The sequence below is a fragment of the Nicotiana tabacum genome, chromosome 6, assembly GCF_000715075.1.
Source record: "Nicotiana tabacum cultivar K326 chromosome 6, ASM71507v2, whole genome shotgun sequence".
NCBI classification, from domain to species: Eukaryota; Viridiplantae; Streptophyta; class Magnoliopsida; order Solanales; family Solanaceae; genus Nicotiana; species Nicotiana tabacum.
Window position 1 is genome coordinate 148,515,532 of NC_134085.1, and position 15,953 is coordinate 148,531,484.

The window sequence follows — 15,953 nt, forward strand, 5'->3', positions numbered from 1 at the left end:
AGGTTTATGTGTTTGGAAGTTTACGGGTTCGAAAGTTTGTTGTTTCAAAAGTTTAGCGATTCGGAAGTTTATGAAATTTGTGGGTACGGAAGATTGTTGGTTTGAAAATTTAAGGCTTCATGTTTATTGTATCTAAATTATTTATAAATATTCTTATTTTCCTTAATTTGCGTACCAAACGCTGAAAAATTATGAGTAAGATTTCTACTTGTTTTCTTGGAAAACATTTTCCACGAAAAATATTTTTCGTTATACCAAACACACCCTAAACTTTCCAGTAATTTCAAAATTTCATAACGCTTCAAAATTATACTTGTTTCACATAAAAATCACGATTAAATTTTTAAGAACTGTTTTTTTACTTAAAATATCTAATAATACAAAATTAACAAATTAATAAGTGAGAGAGGTGTAAACAAAAAAAAAAAAAAAACAAAACTCTTTTACTCAAAAAATAACTAGTTAAAAGTAAAATGTTAATAAATTGAAATTAAGCAACACATTACGAGAAAATATCAAGTTGCAAACAAAGCTTAGAACTTTAAAGAGAAAAAAACCCATGAAAAAAAAAAAGATGATACACTCAAACTGAACAACTACTAAAAAGAGTTTATGCGTATATTTGGCACGCGAAAAATATTTTTGAAATTGAAACCATATTTAGCTGTTCGATTTTTTGTTTTAAAATGTTATGTCTGCTGACAATATTATATTATGCTCTCACCAAAGGAGAAAATGACTTATTTTTCTTATGAGAACAAGTCATTTTACATTAAAAATATCATCACAACACTTGTTTCAAACAAAATATTTAAATATTCTTGTCAACTTTAGGTACTCAAGAAACACTACCAAAAACAATATCCTAATATATCATGCTCTGCCTTTTACATTACCACGTGTTACTTACTTTTATACCCAATTAATTAATAAATAATTTACCAAGGTAAAGCAATTTATACACAATATTACTCATGAAAACATTATTTAACTTATAAACCAGAAAGATTATACATCATCGCCGTTCTAACTGTACCTTTTTTTTGTGCTCTACTAAACATTTTGTAATATGGTCGTTTGGTGGTTGGAAATAAATTATTCTTGGATTAGTTATTCTGAGATTGTTATCATTCTCCTATAGGAATAAAATGATATTTATAATTCCGGGTAACTAATATGGGAATTAGTTATATTGTTATTTTATCTTACCCAAAGTAGAATACATTCATCTCGAAATTAATTATCCCTTGTACCACTACGAGCCCTTAGAATGCTTATTAGCATAAATACTATACTGATCAATTTAAGAAAAAATAAAATGCCCACGTTAAATTAACGAGGATAACGTGAATCTTTATTGTGATTACATTAAATAAGATAAACAATAAATATGAGTTAGATCTTGTTTATGAATTGTTGTGCCCATTTGAAGTAACTCGTGAAACTCCTAGTTTCTAACATACATTTGTAGCAGCAGAAATCTCCACTAAATATACATATAGGAGTTGATAATATACGAGATTTACATGTAATCGAATATATTTTACCCCTATTTTGATGTGTTTTGAAGGTTGAAAGAAGACCAATTGAGCTTAATTGTTGAAGTTTATTATGTAGGAAGCAAAGAATGAAGATTTGAGGTGATTTAAGCATTAATGAAGCTAAAAGACAATTTCTGAATAAAAGGAAAATTGAACCCAAGCAATGATGTAACTTCAAAAAGCACAGAAAAAGCACAGGAAAATCTAAAAAACTCAACTAGACCATATGTGAAGCACAACTATAGCACAAGGGCAAATTTGCCTGTGTTTTATCTTGAGGGACAACTTAGTCATTTGGTTTAGGGACGTGATATAAAAGCTTCTAACCCTTATTTCAGTCGTATTCTTGGCCTGATAAGGCAAGGAACATCATTGTTGAAGTAAAATTGATCCCGAAAGATCCTCAAGTCCATTCCACAAGACGAATTGAAGAGTTTTTATCTATTTTTCTTTCTTTATCTCTATGGATATTGGTCTGACAATGGTTTATATTTTTTTTAGTATTAGTATGAGTAGCTAAATCTTTCTTCTAAGGTTTCTGGGTGAATTATTGACCATGCTTATTTATAATTGAGGCGTTTTTACAATCTATTTGTTCAACTATGTTTTGCTTGTTGTTAATTGACTAGACATAGATTAACTGTGCATATTTATCATGTATTGCTTGAAAAAGAATACTTGATAAGGTTGTTATTGAACAACGTCACTTCTGAGTAAGTTAAGAGATTAATTACTTGGATTTAAAAGTGGGATTAAAGGTAACAAAAATTTGGCGCGATCTTTGTGAGTCGCCTGAATTGCTAACTAGGGTTAGTTCGAGAGAATAATTCTAGAAAATTACTACTCTTGATCGAGAGATAATTGTGGTAACAGGAGAACTCACGATCAATGAAGAATAAATCGACGTGATTATATTGAACACGTTAAACATTCATCCTGATAATTGAGGAAATCATAATCCTAGGCTTTTTTTCCCTCTTCAATTCACATATTTCTCTTTAGTTGATAATCTTATTACTTTAGTATTTTTTTTTAGTTAAGTAGTTTAAAATAGAAATCTTAATCTTTATAACTTGAAAATTGTTTGAACTTGTTTTCTTAGTGATATTAAATAGTTATAGCTAAACCTTAGTTCTCTGTGGGATTCGACCCTGGACTCATAAGCGATGTTATATTTCTAGTGACCGCTTATCCTTGTTAAATAGTATGTGTACATATTGCTAGGTTGCAAGTTTGAACTTTTATTTTTATTTTCTTATATTTGATTTTTATTTTATTTTTTTCTTATATTTTAGAAACATGGCATCTTGGAATTATGAGAGTTTTGATGTTGGTAATTCTATTTTTGATCTTCCTTCTGCATATTGTGAAGGATGCTACTCATTGCAAAATTTTCAAAATATCTCGAAAGTGAGTTATGTGCACCAACTCAATCATATGTGTGGAATGTGTGTGATATGTATGGTGATCAAGATGGTCACTTTCATGGTTGTACTTATATTTCTTATCCTCCCCCAACCCTTTGTTATGATGGTTCTACTTTTTCTTGTGAAGTTAATAGGAAGAAAGAACCCAACGATGATGACTTGAAAGAGATCAATGATATGCTAAGGTGCATTATGGAACAAAACAATGACAAACAAATGCACATACAAAGTCAAGAGGCCATTATTCGCAATTTGGAGGCTCAAGTGAGTCAACTAGTTGAAGCATTTAATGCTCAACAAGCTAATATTATGGATAGTAGCCAAAAAGAGCGTAAAGTAGATGCTGAAATTGAGGTGCAAATGGAGGAGGTTAGAGCAGAACCCCAACAATCTATCCAATTAGAATTTGAGGATATCGATGTTGTAGAAGTGATCCGAGGAATTTCAAGGAAAACGTTGGGGTAAGTAATTATTGTAAGCACGTGATTTTTGCCCTATATGAGAATTACTCCCAAAAAATTCAAAAATAAAATGATTTTTCTTTGGTGTGCAATTTTGTGATATTTTGTGATATTTTGAATAATTATTTGTATTTGTCTGTGCGTGTTTATTTGCTAAATTAATAAAAAATACAAAAATATGTCGCATTTTGCATGTAGGATTTAATTCTACAATTGTTAGTAATTAAATTTGTTTTACAAAAATTAAAAATTACAAAAATAGGCACCGTTTGCATTTTTAGCATTTAATGTCCAAATATACAATTTTATGCTTAATTATTGCTTAATTGTGCGTTAATTGTTATTGGGAGTTAATTTGCGCTTTTATAACTTAATTTAATTCTTAATAATAGTTTAAGTATTTTTATAATTTAGTTTTAGAGAAATAAAAGAAGAAAAGAGAGCGAAAATATAAAGAAAGTCGGAATTGGGCCTCTTCTTCGATTTCAAGTCATAGGCCCAAAAAATGGCCCAATCTTCCCTACGACCCAGTCCATTTCGAACTGGGTCGACCCTGTCCATTAACCCAAATACCCAACACCCTTCTTCATTTTTCAAAACACAAAACAAAAACAAAACCAAAAAGAAAAGAAGAAGAAGAAAACCCTAAGAAATCCATCCGCCCCCTCCTATCTTCTTCTTCTTCCTCAAGCTTCCCCAAGCTCCTCCCATGGCAGACCTTCCCCCCTCACACCCCTGCCCCCCTCACGTCAACACACACACAACACAACCACCTCTCACCCCCACGACATCCCCTCGCTGCCATGGCTGCGTTTTTCAAGTTCGTCGAGCAACTTCTACGCCACCATTGTTGCCCGTAGTTGCTTCTCCTCCTGCTGTTGTGTTTTCTTCTTCTCCAACACTGCTGCTGCTGCGTTTTTCATCCTTCATGTTGTTGTTGTGTCGTCCAAACAAACCACCACAACTGCTGCCCGCCGCGTCCAGCCATGGACGAGCTTCATCGAGCTCGAACTCGAGCTCCCATGGCTGCCGTTGCATCTTCTCCGACACTGCTGCTGCTACTATTCCGTGCTGCTGCTCCAGCAGTGTTGTTGCTGCTGCCTTCTGCTTGTGGCGGGCTGCCATTGTTCGTTTTAAACGATGCCAAATGACCACCTTCTTTGGTCGTCCGTTCGTAGTCGTCTTCGACGTCAAGTTATCTTGGTGCGAGATTCGTTCTCGAACAGATTTGTTTACAATCAAAGTTCGTCGTTGATTCATCTCCGGTTAGTTGTTTTTGAGTTTTATTTTTGTCCATATTTTTGTTTGATATTTTCCGGATCCAAAATCGTTAAAGAATTCAATTCTTGTTTTGTTCGTTGTTCATCGTTGAAATCATTTTTCTAGTTTGTTCATGTTCATGTGCTTTGTTAAAATTAATTTTCAGATTTCAAAATAGAAGTTTAATTAGTTGTTTTCATATTCATTTCATGTTTGTATTATTGTTTAAGTGAATATTTGTTAGTTTGATGTTTGTTAGATTCAAATTGAAATTTAATTAATTATTTCTTCAATTTGTTTCATGTGTTTATGTATTGTTAGAAATTGTTAATATTGTTAAGTTCAAGCTTAAGTTCATAATTGTTTATTCGTCGTCTTGTTATTTGTCTTAAAAGAATTTAGTTGTGTTAAAGGAAATATATTGATTTAATCGTTTTAATCCGTCATGTTTGTTGTTTAATATAGATTTCATTCATGTTCATACTTTGTTTGGATGATCTTGAATCCGAATTTTGTATAGTTTGATTTCTTGTTTATCATTTATGATTATTTCTTGAATTGGTCTCATAATCTTGTTTAAAATTTAATATAAGAATTGTTTGTTGTAATGTTGTTAGAATAGTTGATTTTAAGTTCAATATTATTGAATTTAGAAATCTAAATATACTTGTTTGTTGTTGTTGTTGAATCCGAAAATAGGATTGTTTGTTGCTAAAATATTGTTCAATCAAATTTTAGTTGTTCTTTGTTGTTCAATTCATGTTCATGTGCTTTGTTGTTGAAATGTTGAAGAAATCATGTTCATGAAATTTGTTGTTTGAACATTGTTAGAAATTAATCATATTGTCTATATTTTGGTTAAGTTTGATTAAATGATGTGTTATAGCTGATGGGTAGTTTGGTAATTTATAGTACTTTCGGGGGTAAAATAGTAATTTGCAATAGGGTCGGAGGGGTAGTTTAGGAATTGTACATTTTGTAATTGTTTATTTGAAGCATGGGGGACAAAATGAAATGGGGTGGGTTGTGATATGGTTATTTAATATAAATGGGGGACAAGAAAATTTAGTGGGGGGAATCTTGTATTATTTTATGTTAGGCATGGGGGACAAAATATAATGGGGTGGTGTGATATGTTTATTTAATGTAATGGGAATGAGTGGGAAGATAATGGGTTGGGTAGAGAAAAAGTATTGATTTTAATTAATGGAAAGATTTATGGGATGGGTTATAAGAAGTCTTGAAATCAGAATAGAAAGAGACAGATAGAGAAAAACACACAGAGACAGATACGAGAGAAAAAAAACACAGATAATAGAAACGAATCTGAAAGAAAAAATAAGAGAGAGAAAAAAGGCTGAACATTTAAGAGGGAGAAAATTCCGAAAAATATTTAAACTTTAAAAATAAAAACTAAAAAAAATATTCTGCTTTCTTTCATTGTTTGAAATCAGAATTAATTGTTGTTTCATCAAAGCTTGAAGCTTTTGTTTTTGGGATTACTACTCCACCGGTCTGTTACTGGGTTGTTACTGTTGTTGGGCAGTTGTTGTTGCTGTATTGTTATTACTGTTGCTGATTCTCATCTTCATTTTCTTTTGCTTCCAATATCAGGTACACAACTGACACGTTGGTTATTGTAATCGGAAATATGAAGCATGAATACATATGAAGAATGAAATTTTGAAGTTTTAATTTCGTTTTTCTTTATTTCTTTTGTTGATTGTATTTAAGCTATTTCATGTATTATTAAATAATAATTGGAATAAGAAAAAATAACATAAGTTAGTCTTTAATGAATCAGTTCGGCAAAACAGGTTAATTCACTAGTTATGAAGGTTTCAAGATTATCAACAGTAGGTTAATCATGAATAACTAGCTAAATTTAGCTAAGACATGAATTTAAATTAAAACTTCGTAAATTAGGCATTAAGGCATGACTTGAGTTCAAGCAAGACTAGAAGAACGTTTAAGTTTAATAAACTTTCTAATAAGCTTTAGTAATTATGGTTAAATCAAGTTTCAAATGGTTGTGAATAATTAATCTCTATAATTTTTTTTATAACAATGCTGAGTTTTAATCTAGCTATATTTGATATTAGTTGTTGAACTTATATTTTATTTATAATTTCGAAATTAAGAATAAAATTCATTTTTCATCAATAATTGTATTAATCAAGCAATTAGCATGTCATGTTTTCTTAATAATAATAATAAATAAATAAATAAATAACGTAATTAATTAGGAGTTTCTTTATTCATTTTAGAGACTAATTTTAAATAGCAAAATGTAGTCGCTTTAAGATTTGTCCATTTAAAATAAATGAGACGAGCCTCGCCAAATAAAACACACAAATTGCGGGGCCCTCGATAAAAATTTAATTGATTACTTAAACTTCGGGATGGGCCGTTTAGCAAATTTCACGGCCTTCCCCAAAGTAATAAAGCGCTAATCGCTTTAGGCGCGATATAATAATAATACATTCTTAAATACGGGTACGCATTTATGCGACCCAAATCCAAATCCCAAAACATTGAATAAAAATATGTTCCGGATCGTGGATGCATTTTATGTAACGCAATCCAAAGACATATTTTTAAACGATGTTCACATTCTTTAAAAATATAATAATAACAATAAAAGCGGTTAAAAGTTAAAATTGCACTATAGTTTTTGAACATGTATTAAAATCAGATATTTTAGCCATTACAACAGTTTAAGTGACCGTGCTAGAACCACGGGATTCGGGGGTGCCTAACACCTTCCCTCGGGTCAACGGAATTCCTTACTTAGAATTTCTGGTTCGCGGACTTCATTTGGAAAGTCGAATATTTTCCTCGATTCAGGATTAAATTGGTGACTTGGGACACCCTAAATATCCCAAGTGGCGACTCTGAAATAAATAAACAAATCCCGTTTCGATTGTCCTTTAATTGGAAAAACTCCCTTCACCCCCCGCGGGGGCGGAAAAAGGAGGTGCGACAATTATCTAGTTGACTCTAGTGTCAATGATGTTGAGGATGTTGACAGTCCTGAAGTTCATGTATTTGAGTGCATTGGTCCTCGCTCCAAGCATTTTTTCGCATTGTGTTTGGATGAGGATAAGAAAATAGAGTCATCCGAGCCAATTGAGGGGTCAAGGAGTGAGGAACAAGGTGTCTACATTTTGGAATTCTTCTTGTCAGACAGTCAGGAGTACACACTTCATCTAGATGCCAAGAAGTGCAGAATACTATATTATTTTCTTGAGCCATTTAAATTTGTTCCACCACCCCTAGAGCATAGTAGAAAACTTGTATCAAAACTTGGGGTTCAATTCCTAAGCTCGAGATGGAGGCAAAAAGTGATTCACGTCGTGCTGCGACGTTAAATTAAGCGCTTGTTGGGAGGCAACTCAATTTTACTATTTTTTTTGTTTACCTTTTTTTAAATTGTGTTATTTTTGTACTGTAGTTTTTAATTTTATTTTGTAGGAGCATAAAAAATAAAGCTAGTGGAAGGAAGCAAAAGCAAATCAGATGGTTGGAACTAAGTGTGAGGTGCCCACACAAAGAACCAAGTCTGGGAGAAGTCTGAGTAACCCATGAGTTGCTAATGCGTCGGCATGTGGCCTACCTAGGAGTTTCTTTTACCCTCTTATATTTATGGGTATGTATCATGAATAATGCATAATTTTAAGTGTGGGGTGAAGTGACTGTATAGGTGGATTCTTATGCTAGTTTAGTTGTATTATTTTATATGAGTTGAAAAAATAAATAGGTAGAAATAATTTCTCTTGGTTTCCTTAAAGACACGGTTCTTTTTCAAGGGATGACTGTTGAACCGGTTTGTAGTTTTTTTTGTAGGTAGAATTTTCAAGAAGTTTTAAACTTTTCCCGATGATGGATTTCTTAGATAATTTTCTTGAGGGTTTAAAGTCCAAAGAAAAACACACACAAAAAAAAGATTTTCATTTTTTTTCTTTTTGAACTGATAATGGAATGGAGAGAACTTGAGTATCTATGCTTTTTGACATATTTTATATCGGGACTTAGAACTGGAGCATTTGAACTGAGTACTTTCTTCATGATCTTTGTAATTATATGCCTTGAAAATATATGTGACTTTGTTTTGACACCAAGGCTCATATTTCGACTCTTGTGATTAATTCTCGTGTGTTTTAATTTTAACATGACTGTGCTAGTTGCTTTAACTTGAGGATCGGGTTCGAGCCGTCCTGAGTGAGTCACGTGCATTGTGTGAGGTGATATTTTGGTGTACTCTGTGATATCTCTGCTAGTCTAGAACTTGCCCCGTGTATGAGTCGAAGCGAAATGATTAAGTCTTGTACGTTTGGGAAGTGATATAGGTTTTCTTTGATTGACTATTTAGCCTATTTGCCTACTAGTGTTAATATTATCCGTAGTCAACCATTTTGAGCATGTGGACATTTTCTTTGGCAAGCACATTACAAGCCCAATCCCTTTGTGCTTAATCAAATCTTGTTGAACATTTACCTCCGATACCACTTAAGTAGCTAGAAGAATAAAGAAAGAGAGTGAGTAGCTTTTGAGTGGAACCATAGAAAGGCCGAAAATGTGCACTTGTGTATAAACAAAACAAAAAAAGATACTAGTCGAAAATACCATCTTAAGGAGAGTAAAAAATGAATAATACCTCTCATATCTTTGTCTGGGCTAGTGAGTATCTATATATTGATGTGCTTAATGAAGAAGGGATTAAATGTGTATGGTTTCGTGGCAAGACATTAAAGTGGTCATGAGAAAGAAGGTACTTAGAAGTGAAGTGTAGTGTATTAATGTGCTTAGGAGAGTTAGTCACTACTTTCTCAAATATATCCTACCCGTCCCTTAGCCTACATTACAACCTATAAAGTCCTACTTGATCCTAGACTTTACAAGCTTAGATTAGTCAAGTCTTACACTACGGGCAAGCCTATGGTATGAACTTGGGTGACATAAGAGTTTCTTTGTGAGAGTGAGCGAATTCTTTCAATATTTGAGTCCTTAGACTATACTTGAATTTATATTTGAGTGTGTAGACTACTTTCGAGCATTACAGTGCTAAAATACGCCGTGCACACTAAAAAATACAGCAAATTCCTTCGAAACTTTCCAGGAACTTTCCGGCAAAACAAAACATTCTTTTTCAGCAAAACAAACATTAAAAGCTTTTTCGTTTTCCTTGATTTTGGTTTATTTTCGTTTTCGTTACAGTAGCTCAAATTGAAATCGGCGCTTTTCTTAGATCCCCGAATTCACTGCTTTTCTTAGACCCCCCGAATTTTCTTCTCCACCCACGAACCGCTAGCAGGTATTAACCCCCCGGGTAACACCCATTTCCATTTTATTCTGCTTTTTGTGCTTTATATATTCATAATTTGAGTAGAATCTGATGCTGCAATTGCTTTTTAATTCCAAAAATTAGGGGTGTGTAAGTTGTTTTTCCACATCGAGATCGTGTAGCTTTCTGGGATGTTTAGTAGGATCGAGTTTTCTTGCTCATTTTGAAGGTTTTATTACTTGGGTACTCGTTCATTACTGATTTTGGGTTTTTTTTTTGGAATTTTTGTTTGTTAATTAAGTTCAAACCATAAGTTTGCATAAACCGTCTTCTTTTAATATTGCATAAGTTTCAGAACTGAGCATTTGGTCAATTCCACTCCTATCCGATTTTTTATATGAGAACTTCTGAAATAGCCGAATCTCCTCACCTATTTCAGAAGCTTGCTTGTTGTTTTTCTTCAGTTAATTTCGGCTGCTAGTTACTTTCGGTGCTACACCAGTGGTAGCGGTGATAGCCCTTGTTGGTCTTTGGGTCGTGGTATTTTCTGTGTTTTCAGGGAAATTCTCAAAGTGGTTGGAGACAAGTTGGGCACACGAGCACTAGCAAAGGAGAGCAACCTGGACGAGCATCAGCAAAGGGCGGTGGGAAGCATTGCGTGAGCTTGCAAGTATATCGAGGGCTGCAAATCAACACAGGTTTAGTTCTCGGGAATTGGTACCTCCCGTTCTACTGTTTTCCTTTTGGTGTTAGCTAAATTGATGTTACTTTAGTTCACAATAGTTGAATCATTCAATAGGTGTACAGGTAGTCACTTCTTTCCTTCTAGTTTGATTCGTTGTCCGTGGTGCACTAGCGAGTCTTTTGTAGAGTTGTCGTAGGTGTAGTGGCGGCAGTCTGGGATGATAGATTAAAGGCATGTCCTCAGGTGGGGCAGAGGGAGGGGCAAAGAGTGGGCTCGGGGTCAGGGGGTGGGTCGGGAGGTAGGGGAGGTAGAGTGGGCAAGGGAGCCTATAGGTTGAGAATCGGGTCATGGAACATAGGTTCGCTAACGAGTAAGTCTATAGAGTTGGCGAAGATCCTTCAGAAGAGGAAGATTAATATAGCGTGTGTCCAGGAGACTAGGTGGGTCGGATCGAGGGCGAGAAACGCGGATGGGTATAAGTTGTGGTACTCCGGAGTCGTGAGGGGTAAGAATGGAGTGGGTATCCTAGTAGATAGCCATCTTAGGGAGTCGGTGGTAGAGGTCAGGCGTGTGAATGATAGACTAATGACTATTAAATTGGTGGTGGGTGAGTGTCCTTTAAACGTCGTTAGCGCGTACGCACCGCAAGTAGGTTGTGATGAGGAGATTAAAAGGCGTTTTTGGGAAGGGTTAGATGACATTGTTCGTAGTATTCCGCCTTCCGAGAGGTTATTCATAGGAGGGGATTTCAATGGTCATATTGGGTCGTCGGCAGGTGGTTATACTGAGGTGCATGGCGGCTTTGGTTTCGGGGAACGAAACGGAGGGGGCATATCACTGCTGGATTTTGCCAAGGCATTCGATCTAGTGATTGCAAACTCGAGTTTTCCGAAGCGAGAGGAGCATTTGGTTACTTACCAAAGTTCGGTGGCGAAGACTCAAATTGACTATCTCCTCCTAAGGAGATGCGACAGAAGGTTGTGCGAGGATTGCAAAGTTATCCCAGGTGAGACCCTTGCAACGCAACATAGGCTCTTGGTGATGGACGTTAGTATTATGATAAGAAGGAAACAGAGGTCAGTACGAGGCTGCCCGAGGATTAGGTGGGGCGCCTTGACTAAGGTTAAAGCCCAGGAGTTGGAAGGAAGGTTGTCGGCAATGGGAGCTTGGAGAAGTAGTGGGGACGCAAACACTATGTGGTCGACGACGGCGGACTATATAAGGAAGGCGGCAAGAGAGGTGTTAGGGGTATCTTCAGGCCGCACTTGTGGTCACAAAGGAGACTGGTGGTGGAATGCAGTTGTACAAGGTAAAGTGGAAGCGAAGAAGGTGGCTTACCTGCGGTTAGTGGGGAGCACTGGAGAGGAGGAGAAGAGAGCGAACATTGCAAGATATAAGGTAGCTAGGAAGGAGGCAAAGATGGCAGTGACGGAGGCAAAGACGGCAGCTTTTGCTCGTTTGTATGAGGAACTAGGGAACAAAGGCGGGGAGAAGAAGTTACTCCGACTCGCTAAGGTGAGAGAGAGGACGGCTCGGGATTTGGACCAAGTGAGGTGCATAAAAGATGAGGACGGCAAAGTTTTGTTGGGGGATGACCAGATAAAGAGGAGATGGCAGACCTACTTTCATAAGCTTCTAAATGAGGAAGGGGATCAGGATATTGTACTAGGTGAATTGAGGAACGCCGACAGCCCCCATGAACTAAGTGATTATCGGGACATTGAGGTCGATGAGGTCATGGAGGCAATGCGTAAGATGAGAAGGGGCAGAGCTACCGGACCAGATGAAATTCCGGTTGAGCTTTGGAGGTGTGTGGGTAGAGCAGGCGTGGAATGGCTTATTAAGTTGCTTAATGTGATATCCAAGACTAATAGGATGCCCGAAGAGTGGAGGTGGAGTACTATGGTCCCGTTGTATAAGAACAAAGGCGATATCCAGATCTGTAACAACTATAGGGGTATTAAATTACTAAGTCATACCATGAAAGTCTGGGAGAGAGTGGTAGAAATGAGAGTGCGAAGGACGGTGTCTATTTCAGACAACCAGTTCGGGTTCATGCCGGGGCGATCTACCACAGAAGCTATCCACCTTATTAGGAGGACGATGGAACAATACAGGGATAAGAAGAAGGATCTCCACATGGTGTTTATCGATCTAGAGAAAGCGTACGACAAGGTTCCTAGGGAGGTCTTATGGAGATGCTTAGAGGCTAAAGGGGTCCCGATTGCCTACATTAGGGCGATTAAGGACATGTATGATGGAGCTAAGACTCGGGTTAGGACAGCAGGAGGCGATTCAGATTATTTTCCGATTATTACAGGATTGCATCAAGGGTCTGCGTTCAGCCCTTTCCTATTTGCCCTGGTGATGGATGCTATAACACATCATATTCAGGGGGAGGTGCCATGGTGCATGCTATTTGCTGATGACATAGTTCTAATCGACGAGACACGACGCGACGTCAGCGAGAGGTTAGAGGTTTGGAGACACACCCTTGAGTCCAAAGGTTTCAGGTTGAGCAGGACGAAGACGGAATACCTTGAGTGCAAATTTGGGGCAGAGCCGACGGAAGCGGGAGTGGAAGTGAGGCTTGATTCTCAAGTCATCCCTAAGAGGGGTAGTTTCAAGTACCTGGGGTCGTTTATTCAGGGGTCCGGGGAGATCGACGAGGATGTCACACACCGTATAGGGGTGGGGTGGATGAAATGGAGGTTAGCGACGGGAGTCCTGTGTGACAAGAAAGTGCCACTGTTACTGAAAGGTAAATTTTATAGGGCAGTGGTTAGGCCTGCTATGTTGTATGGGACCGAGTGTTGGCCGGTGAAGATCTCACACATCCAGAGGATGAAAGTTGCAGAGATGAGGATGTTGAGGTGGATGTGCGGGCATACAAGGAAGGATAAGATTAGAAATGAAGATATTCGAGAGAAGGTGGGTGTGGCCCCCATGGAGGACAAGATGCGGGAAGCAAGACTCAGATGGTTCGGGCACATTCAGAGGAGGAACACTGATGCACCGGTGAGAAGGTGTGAACGACTGGCAGTGGTGGGTACGAGGAGAGGTAGGGGGAGACCTAAGAAGTATTGGGGAGAGGTGATCAGGCAGGATATGACGCGACTTAGGGTTACTGAGGACACGGCCCTAAACAGGGAATTGTGGAGATCGAGCATTAAGGTGGTAGGTTAGGGAAATTGTGATGTCTTTGTTACAGCGCACTAGAGTGAGACTAGCCAGTTAGGAAGTAGTCTTAGGATGCTATTGATCAACTACTGATGATGGGCTTTATCTCCTGTGTATTAATACCTTACATCTTTCTCGTATTTCCTATATCTCTTATATTGTTGTTACTTTGTTTTTATGGTATTTATGTTATGTTATGGATTTTATGGTACTTTATGTTGTTTTATTATGAGTCTATTGATAGTACTAATATAGTGTCTCTTGTTGCCTCTTTGAGCCGAGGGTCTCCTGGAAACAGCCTCTCTGCCCCTCGGGGTAGAGGTAAGGTCTGCGTACATATTACCCTCCCCAGACCCCACTTGTGGGATTACACTGGGTTGTTGTTGTTGTGTAGACTACTTTCTCTGTGGTTTGTTGGTGAGGGGATATACAAAGGATTGATATAGACCTTGAATTTTGAGCTGGCACAAGGAGCGAGTCATAGTGGGAACGCATTGGAGTCAAGTTTTGAGGTGAGGATGTTAGAAAGATTCATATAAATAGTTTAAATGATTTTGGCATGAGTTTAAAACTGGAGAAAATGTATGAAGAGTGCATATGTTAGGTTCTAAGTGTTGGTATAAACTATTGTCATTAGTGTGATATTTGAGTTTAATGAAATGTGTTTCTTACTATTGTACTTAATTTTGAAAATTGCTCGAGTACGAGCAGGAGTCTAAGTATGGGGTGATGATAATATGCGAGATTTACATGTAATTGAATATATTTTACCCCTACTTTGATGTGTTTTTAGGTGTTTTGAAAGTTGAAAGAAGACCAATTGAGCTTAATTGTTGAAGTTTGTTATTTGGGAGGCCAAGAATGAAGATTTGAGCATTAATGAAGTTATTGGCAATTTCTGAAGAAAAGGAAAATCAGACCCAGGCAGTGATGTAACTTCAAAAAGCACAGGAAAATCTAAAAAACTCAACTAGACCCTATGTGAAGCACAGCTATAGCACAAGGGCAAATTTGCCTGCGTTTTATCTTGAGGGGCAACTTAGTCATTTTGCTTAAGGACGTGATATAAAAGCTTCTAACACTTATTTCAGCCGTATTCTTGGCCTGAGAAGGCAAGGAACACCATTGTTGGAGTAAAATTGAGCCCGAAAGATCCTCAAGTCCATTCCACAAGACGAATTGAAGAGTTTTTCTCTACTTTTCTATCTTTATTTCTATGGATATTTGTCTGACAATAGTTTATATTTTTTTTTAGTATTAGTATGAGTAGCTAAGTCTTTCTTCTAGGGTTTTGATGGAATCAATTATTGGGTGAATTATTGACCATGCTTATTTATAATTGAGCCATTTTTATGATCTATTTGTTCAACTATATTTTGCTTGTTGTTAATTGACTGACCATCGGTTAACTGTGCCTATTTATCATGTGTTGCTTGAAAAAGAATATTTGATAAGGTTGTTATTGAACAACATCACTTCTGAGTAAGTTAAGAGATTAATTACTTGGATTTAAAAGTGGGATTAGAGATAACAAAACTTTGGCACGGTCTTTGTGAATCGCTTGAATTGCTAACTAGGGTTAGTTCGAAAGAATAATTCTAGAAAATTACTGCTTTTGATCGAGAGATAATTGTGGTAACAGGAGATCTCACAATCAATGAAGAATAAAATCGGCGTGATTATATTGAATATGTTAAGCATTCATCCTGATAATTGAGAAAATCATAATCCTAGGCTTTTTTTCCCTCTTCAATTCACATATTTCTCTTTAGTTGATAATCTTATTACTTTAGTATTTTTTTAGTTAAGTAGTTTAAAACAAAAATCTTAATCTTTATAACTTGAAAATTATTTGAACTTGTTTCCTTTGTGATATTAAATAGCTATAGCTAAGCCTTAGTTCTATGTGACATTCGACCTAAACTCATAAGCCATGTTATATTTGCAGCGACCACTTATCCTTTTTAGGACTAGAGTTAGGCACGATCAGACATTTTTATACATTTCCAATTAATAGTAGTTTTCCTCTATCTAGTTTACAAAAATCAATGAGTTTTTTTAATGAATGTCCCCGAAGGAACGAAATTAAAATTCAATAGAACAATAATGACAAGA